The 9,144-nt window shown below is 38.2% G+C and overlaps 1 long non-coding RNA gene across 1 annotated transcript; it reads right to left on the bottom strand.

Annotated features, from left to right (window-relative positions):
* Positions 1-1,269: 1,269 nt before the first annotated feature.
* Positions 1,270-8,430, bottom strand: LOC144035310 (uncharacterized). Its single transcript, XR_013288413.1, has 4 exons — positions 8,315-8,430; positions 7,532-7,614; positions 6,920-7,011; positions 1,270-1,291 (listed from the first exon to the last, which is right to left on the bottom strand). It is a non-coding gene; the product is annotated as an uncharacterized LOC144035310 (long non-coding RNA).
* Positions 8,431-9,144: the final 714 nt, after the last annotated feature.

Genomic DNA, 9,144 nt, shown 5'->3' with positions numbered 1-9,144 from the left:
CTGTCTTTGCTGCGTGGTCATCTTAGACACACAGTGCGCTTGACAATATTCACTCAAGCCCCAGACTCATTACTTTGCCCCTTGGTTGCTATAGGAACCATTGGTTATGGAAAGCACTAATGAAGCATGCAGGGCCGCTATCATGTCCCCCTTTATAGCTGATAAAAACTCAAATGAAGACAAGAATTGGACTACGTGATGTTTGTTTGTTCTTGCAGGTTTAAGAAAAGGTTGGTTGACACCGCTGCGCCCATCCTTCCTCGCTCGCGATCTAAATTGTCTTAAATTACTGTTTGCGGCTCAGCGACCCCACTGAGGAACAACACTGGACAAGTTTAGGATGCTCTGAATTCCGACAAAATGCACACTGTAGCGTGGACTCTTATTGGAGGCAAACCAAGGCACACGTGCAATAATCATGCTGTTTAGTCAGCAGTGTATACACACACAAACACACACACACACACTTGTACTTATATAATTGTGAGGCCATTCGTAGACATAATGCATTTGCTAGCCCCGCCCACCTAACCCCAACCATCAAAAATGATTGCCTACCCCCATTCCTTACCCTAACCTCAACCATAACCCAATTCAAACCTAAGCTCTAAAACCAAGTCTTGACCCTCAAAAAGAGATCTTGAGTTGTGAGGACTGGCCAAAATGTCCTCAATCTGTTGGTTAAAGAGGTATTTTGGTCCTCACAATGTATTATGTACAAGTACACACACACACACACACACACACACACACACACTGCTTCAGGATTATTTTAGCATGTTTCTCACATTCTTTCGTTGTTTTATCATCTCTATAAATCTCATCTCTTTTGCTATATTAAATTACACAGACAGGCCATGTTTGAAGAGTTATGCATCATAAGAGAAAATAACATATTTATTCATAAGTATAGTGATAGCTGCATTCTCCACGGGTGATGCCAAGTCTGTCTGCTACTCACGCGTCTCAGCTATGATTTATTAAGATTAAGGCAATGTAGCTTAGACAGTGCCATCAATAACATTAGTTTTGTTTAGAGTTTTATGTTTACTGTCATTATATTTCCTGCTGATGTCCTTCTATAATAAAGTGGCAACTCCAAAATTAAACACAACCTTCTCAAATGCTGGTCGACTTGCAAGGTTTTTCTCATTTCCATCCATATTTTTTTCATTGTAAATAATATGAAGGCCGTGTTCATTATTCTTCGCTGTTAGACAAGTAGAAAGAGAAGTTAACCACTCACATTTTGAAGACATACTGGACGTACAATACTGGTCGCCAGTCCATCCTAAGGCACAGAGAGAGAAAATAAATAAATGAAAATATTCAGACATTCAACTCCAGATCCTTTGGACTGTGAGGCAGAATTAACTCAACTCAACTTTATATATATATATATATATATATATATATATATATATATATATATATACACACAGATGCTCCCCTACTTACGAACATTCGAGTTACGAACAACGGTACATACGAACATTTCTGCGCGTACAGTATGTCGAAAAATGTTCGGAAAGAAATGCTGTAAGTTCGATTTTGTATTGCGCGTAGTGCTTCTTTCCGCCGCTAATACCGACGATTGGCGCTGTGAGAGCTCATTGGAGGCTGAGCAACGTGGCGAGGAGGAGGAGGAAGAAAACGCCGGTCCGCATGAAGCAGGAAATAACTTTTGAAGCCGATTCCAGCGATGACGAAGAATCTCTCATGATATAAAATCCTCCTCTTCCTCCTCCTCCATCATCTCCTTAAGCATCGAGTACATCTTCCAAAAGTAAGTTAAACTTCATTTTATTTATCTTATTACGTACATGTACATACTGTGTGTGTGTGTCTCGCTCTCTCTCTCTAACATACGTAGTACAGTACAGTACTGTACGTATTCTCTCCATTTTATTAAGTTTTTTTCAGTACAAACCAATGCAGGTTACTTGTACAAGCCTTAAACATACTTATATAAACCTTCAATATACTTATATAGGCTTTAAACATAAATTATAATACAAAATATAGCACTGAAGCAACTTACGAACAAATTCACCTTACGAACGATCGTCCGGAACGTAACTCGTTCGTAAGGTGGGGAGCGTCTGTATATATATATATATATATATATAGCGCTTTGCCATACCACTTTGCCGGCCTTACGTTAACATCTGCTTTTTGATTTTGATTTGTGTATGCAATTGATACTGGATTGTACTATTGTACTGTTTCTCTGAATCCTCATCACACATTTCCTCTCTGCCGTCACTGGTATCCGCCTCTAAAAAAGGCCAAACACGAAACAATACACATTCAATTTATTCTGTTATATGATCACAGTCCGAGATTACTTTTCGTTTGAGTTTTTGTGGCATTTTTTTCCAGTGTTTTCTTTGTTTGGGGTTGTTTGACATTTAACGCTTCTAAATAAAATACGGACTCGCTCTCTCGATCCCATCGTTAGGAAGGTGTTTACTAAGGTCATAAATTCAAGAATATACAATATGCGTTCCTCCCTTTTATGAAACCTGATAACAAACTGACGGTGGCAGCAGCTCGCAGATTTCGGATTGGTCGAGCCACCACGTGAGTTTATTTAGGTCACGTTTGCAGGCTCATATTTATGAGCATGCGTATTAAGACTAAAACATTTATGATTGCTTTGAATAAGAATTTAAAAAACGTTAAATAAATTAAAGAATGCCTGCTATTAGGTGTATGCATCAATATTAGAGCTCCAGTGTAAGAATATTAGGCTACCACCATAAAATTAACGAACTGGGGCCTCACGTACAAAGGGTTTTACTATGTTTATACTATTGCGGTGTCCATCCAATTTGGGGATTGAACTCACGCCACCACCACATCTCCGGATTGGGAGCGCAAAGCTCTGACCTCAGGCTACTAAAGACTTTCAGCACCTTTATAGAAGGTGTTGACTCCGAAGGACAGCGTGGCAAAAATAACAGCTTTTTTTTTTGCCTACCAGCGTCTCCAGCTCAAATGTTATGATGTTGCTCTCTTCTTAATTGTGACTCAAGGCTTGATAATCGGATTATTTCATCATGCGGAGTGATTGTTCCCAACCACGCACCGGCACCGTTTATACTAATTTGCATATTTACATAGTGGCGTGGAGAGGGAGGAGTCTAGAGCTCTGACATTGACGCATTGATGAGGAGTATGAAAGGAATGTGCTTGGCTTCACGCTTGCAGAGATTCATGCATCTGGATTTTTCTTTTGTGTCTTTCTGGATTTGGTTGTGCCGTGTTTTAATATGAAAGCCACGCAAGACGTTTTGTGATACAATTTTTGGATGCCATTAGAATATGCAGATGAGCTAACAGCTCACCTGGTTGTGAGTGCCCAAGCTTGAGTTTTAACGAGTCCTCAAGTTAACCTACAGAAGGCAGCAAGGCCCTGATCAGTGGATTTTTTTTTTTTTTAATATCGTACATTGTATTCTTCTGGGGTTGCGGTGGCCCGGCCTGTCCCAAAATTAAAATGAGCTCTTCCAAGAGGACGTTCGTGGCAACCCAACCCCAAAAACAACATGATTCTTCCGCCCTACTTGTACTGGTTGCAGAAGCATGAGAATGTCTGCATGAGGCCGGAGTTAATGATTTATTCAGTGGAGTAAATTACGAGACGCCGGGCGCTCAGTGTTTTGCTGAGGAGCTGAATTCAAAAGCTTTTTTTTTTTTTTCATGTGCAGAAGGTTTTTTCAGGAGATGAGGGAGGACACGCTTCTATTTTGCCGCAGCTCTCACTCCACAAATTGATGTTGTTTGGGAAGTGTTCTCGCTGAGAATAATGGGCCTCGAAGCTCAGCTTTTAAATCTTGGCATTTATCAATGTTTTTTTTTTCTTTATCTGGAATCCTAGCTGAGAACAGATGCAACTAATGTCAAGAAAATGGCATCAATCGTATCACTTTCCTTTCTTTTCTTTGGTCCTTCCTCGGGTCTCCTGACGGCCTCACGACTGGCTGGAAGCGTTCGGTTTAGGTGAACGGTATGGGATTTTTTAATAGGTTTTAGGTGAACTAATGAATACACACACACACACGCACTTACTCACCCACATTCAAAAAAAAAGAAAAAAAAGAGAGCAATGATGATGACATGTCAAATCGGTAAAATTACCGAATGAACAATACTGAGCTCTCAAAAAAAAAAAAAAAAAAAAAGGCATCAATCGTATCTCCTAGCTTATCATGTTCACTTATATCAAAAACATAGAAACAGACATAACAAGATAAGGTGAGGAAAATACAACAACATTAGAGTTCATCAAGGTCACTTTTCCCCCACAGGTATTCATTGAAATAGAAATGATCCAGTCGGGGAAAGTGGCCATTACTTGCAGATTTTCATTTTTCACGTCAAGTTTTGGTTCCTATGCAGTACATTGATGTAACTTTATATCACTCAGCAGTTTCTTCACATTTGTGTCTAAGACTATGTGTAATTGTTGCGCATAATTGAAGTGAGGAGCTGACCTTCTCAGCCATTGTCCTCTATGTTCCACTCACCTATGAATTAATCCCTTTCCTTGGGTTTAGCCCAAAGGCTCATTGTTTTAGAGGGGATAAAAGGAAGCAAACCTCATATGAATTTGCCATGTAACCCAACCCAGGTGGTGACAGTCCCCGCGTTTAAATGAACTTCACATAGCCGTTGCGCTTTTGATTCAGGATGAGTCACTGTGCAAGGCTGCGGAACATCCATAAAGCTGACAGTATCGCCACAGAGGGGGAAAAAAAATGGCCTTATACCTGTCTGCGTGACGGGCGTTTGATTATTACGAGGTGGCTATGAAATACAGGCTGGGGCAGAATCACAGGATGACAAGAGGAGAAAGTGATGAAGTGTGTTGGATTCCAGGGTGACATTGAACGAATCCTCGAAATCCTTTTTTTTTTTTTTTTTGTCTCCACCCTCATCACTTCCCAGTTCCCACTCATCATCCGGCACTCCATCGTGTGAAGGTTTCGGACGCCGGGTGGCATCGCACAAGTGCGCGTCCGACACTCTCGCTGGTGAGAGCGTTGCTGAAGGATTTTCAGGGATGGGGGAGGAAATTACAGGAAGACAAGAGATGAGATAAGAGGATCAAGAAGAGGATAAGAGCAAGAATGAAATCAGGGGAAAGAACACAATAGGAGATAAACAGAGGAAGTAAGCAAAGACCTGCAGACCTGTGTCAGGTGAAAACGAATGAAAGCTCCAATGGATTGCCAGTTTTTATACAAATATGTCTGCTGCACAATATTACAATTGCAATAACTCACTGGGCTTGTTTTTCTTGTACTACGCACTCTGACATTTAGTTTACAGGGGCAGTAACTTGTTTGCTCGTTCCCCCGACGGGAACTAACATCGCACGGCAGTTCTGTTCTAACAACACCTTCTCAACATTTATAGCTCAAGGAGACGCTTGCGATTGAACAAATAAACAGCCTTAGACAAAAGGCAAAGGGGCAGAATAAAATGTCCACAAAAGTTTAACATGGTCATTTTTCCCACTGGATCAAATATATAGCGGTGCTTTGAACACACTACGAACTCAAATCACTTGTATATCAAATCGTCTTTCCAACTAGAAATGAATAGAAACGCCATTAATCCATCCCAAAAGACACCCTCACAATTTACATTTTTCGGTACGTGGGCGTCAGTGGGGGAAAAAAACATCCCTGGTTTAGCCTTGACAAAAACACATACGATACATGTGAGCGGGAAATGCCTCAGTTTGCTTAGTAGCATCATATGCTTGCCTAGGCTGACACGGCTTCAGAGGGATGAGGCTAAGAAGCTAACACGAGAGCCTAGACTTTATGTTGACATGTCAGCTGACTACACTTTTGCCATTTAGTTTTTCCAACACGCTCAAGAGCAACACGTGGAATTTAAAAAGTGACATACTTACAATATAAGTATTTGCAGCAGCTATAAAAAGTCTACACACCCTTGATCAAACCCCAAACTTTTTCCACCATTAATGTGATCTATAACCTGTACAATTTGATAGATTTTTTTTGAGAGAGAGAGAGAGGTTATTTTAGAATAATCTAAAATAATGTGGTTGCACAGGTGCGCACACCCTTTTACAGTATGTATAACGTGTGTATGAATGAATAGTATAAGGTGAGGTGGTTGGGTTCAGAATTAACCAATCACATTCAAAATCATGCTAAAGAGAAGTCAGCTCACACATGCCATCATTTAAAATTCCTCTGATTAACCCAAAATTATATTCAGCGGCTCTAGTAGGCTTTTCTTCAGGTGGAACTCGATCCTCAGACAAGGTGGTGAAGACATTTTTAAACACTTCTCAACTCACAAACAGGTGCAGCTGCAACAAAGTGCTTGACAGGACACATGACAAACAAAACATTCACAATAATTCTAAATTCAGTAGCGGTCAGTGTTAGCATAAAAACTTCAGGCTAAAAAAAATAAATAATAATAATAATAATAATAATAATAATAATAATAATAAAATAAAATAAAATAAAATAAAATAAAATAAAATAAAATAAAATAAAATAAAATAAAATAAAAAGTCTACTTGAACAACTGAAATTTATTCAGGGATTATCAGAGGCACTTTAAAAGGTGGCAGGTGTGCTGATGCCCATTTTACATGTCGGAATGTGATTGATTACGTCTGAACACATGCAGTCACAACCCAATTATAAGTGGGTGTGCACCATTGTGAAACCTTATTATCCAAGTTAGTGAATTTTAATTGCAAAATATTTTTTTTTTAAGTCAACATTAAAGGTGAAAAAAAAAAAGCTAATTGTTATACGGTATCCTGGTCTCATTTAGACTTTTATACCCACTGCATATTTATGTATTATTATATGTGTGACATTTCCCATTCATCGCATGCACACACTCATTAAGAGCTTACCTATGCCGCAGCTTGGATACCGACTCTGATACTGACGCTTTATTTCTTGGGTAGTGAAGCAAACATTCTGGAGACATGCAAAGGCACTCAACCTGACGGTAAAAAGCAATAAAGATCAGTTGTCATACGAGAAGACGAATTAGAAAAATGTCAAGTGCGTCGCCACTGCTTCACAATAACAAAAGGTTGCAAATGTCAGGTCAGCTACAATTGCCATTGCCGTGTCATATACCTTGAAAGGACACATGAAAGCACCTAATCCTTTATATACAGTATGTCTTACAGTATGCACATGCATTAGGACTGATTCTAATATAAAGTAGTCACTTACACTTAACAGTAAAATAGTCAAAATCAGTTTGACAGAAATGTGTAAATGCTAAATGGCAGCAACTTGAGCACAGACAAGATTAAGGTTTGTTTGTGTGATATTCTAATTGTAACTCAATAAAGCTTTTCTTCATAATAAAATGATTTACAATGATAAGTTAACAAATTATTTAAAAAATAATAATAATTAAAAAATACTAGTAAAATAATTCTCTAATTATATATATTTTTTAATTAATTTTTTTATGATAAAGATATTTATCATAAAAAAATTGGGCTTACTTGATTGGCTGGCAACCAGTTCAGGGTGTACCTCGCCTATTGCCCGAAGTCAGCTGGGATAGGCTCCAGCGCCCCCCGTGACCCTTGTGAGGAAAAGCGGTTAGGAATATGGATGGATGGATGAAAATGGGCTTACTTCATAAAATGAAACATTTAAACAATGCTATGTTACTTGAATGAATGAGTAGTGTATTACAGCTACTGCACACAGCACAGAAAAACATAAACATCCCTTCAGACAAATCAATTAACCGAAAAAGGTATAGGCAGAAGCTACTTAAATTATTAAATTTTACAATAGATATTCAAACAATTATTTAATTATCTGTACAACTAAAACAAATACAATTAAATTCAACCAATCTTACATGGATGCATCAAGATGTTGTTCGGGGGTTACATTATCAAAGAGTCTCGTAACATTTGAGACATTTATTTATGTATTTTCCACCCGGGAGAAGAAAATGCTCCAATAAAGAACTAAAAGTGTTATAGTTCGGTCATTCATAAAAGTAATGGTATCATAATAATATAAATTGTATGTAATCAGGATGCTAGCTGCTATCTTCCTGGTAAGTTTTTAGTTAATTAGCACATCAAGATAGCATGTATCTTAGTGTAGCTCCCCTTTTCTATTTCCAAAAGGGCTGAAAAATTGGTAAATACACATCTTTGTTTTGACCCGGAAGTGACTAATTCTACTTATCCCCCACTCCCGTTTAAGCTAGCTAGCTAACATACTGAGGTATTTTAGAAGGCAGAAAACCCATAATGAAAACTTACTCATTTCACAGTCCTGGCGAAGCTATTTTGTTTTTGCTGAAACTGCAAATATGTTATTGTTGTTTTTGTCCATCTATGTCGTGTTTGTACAACAGTTCTTGTGTAGGTGTGTGAATGTTTTGTCTCACTCGAGAAACCTACGTAGCCCCACCCCCTTCAAGCTGTAAGCCAATCATCGGTTTTCTGTTGCTACAATATTTATTTATTTTATTTTTGTATTTATTTTTTTAATTAATTATTATAATACAGTATGATAAAATGTTTCTGTGAGTGAATGGATTCATGGAGGACATAAAAATGTTGTACTGTACAACTATATCCACATATACACAAATTGAAATGTTTCATAAATTTTGCATTAAAAACGAGTCTGATAAAAAAGCATTTTGAGTTATATGCCTACCTAGGCAGAATTTTTATTTAAACTATTTGATTGTACAGTATTTGCATTTTAATTAATTAATTTATATGTATTGAAATTAATTCATTTCCTACTTAGATGATAAAATAAAAATAAATAAATAAATAAAAAAGCAAAAGAAACAAACGAAGAGAAGGTCTCTTAGTCACCAATCCATTTGTTTTACACACAAAGCAGCCAGAAGCCAGCCATCCCTATTTGTATTAACTGCTGTTTGGCTCCTGGGAGAAGATAATCCCGCTGTTACAACGCTGTTATCGCGCCCAAAAAGAGGAAGCGAACATTTCACACAAACAAGCGGGTGGGCTGCAACTGGCGAGGAGACAGCTGCGACCTTGAAGGAAGGAAAGGAAAGGCAGGTGGCTTGGGTACGTTTTGACTATGCCAGACTCGTTATCACCGACAGACA

This window comes from Vanacampus margaritifer, chromosome 15, assembly GCF_051991255.1.
Source record: "Vanacampus margaritifer isolate UIUO_Vmar chromosome 15, RoL_Vmar_1.0, whole genome shotgun sequence".
In the NCBI taxonomy this organism is placed as follows: Eukaryota; Metazoa; Chordata; class Actinopteri; order Syngnathiformes; family Syngnathidae; genus Vanacampus; species Vanacampus margaritifer.
Note: the sequence above shows the minus strand (reverse complement) of the source record. Positions and strands in the feature narration are given on the sequence as shown.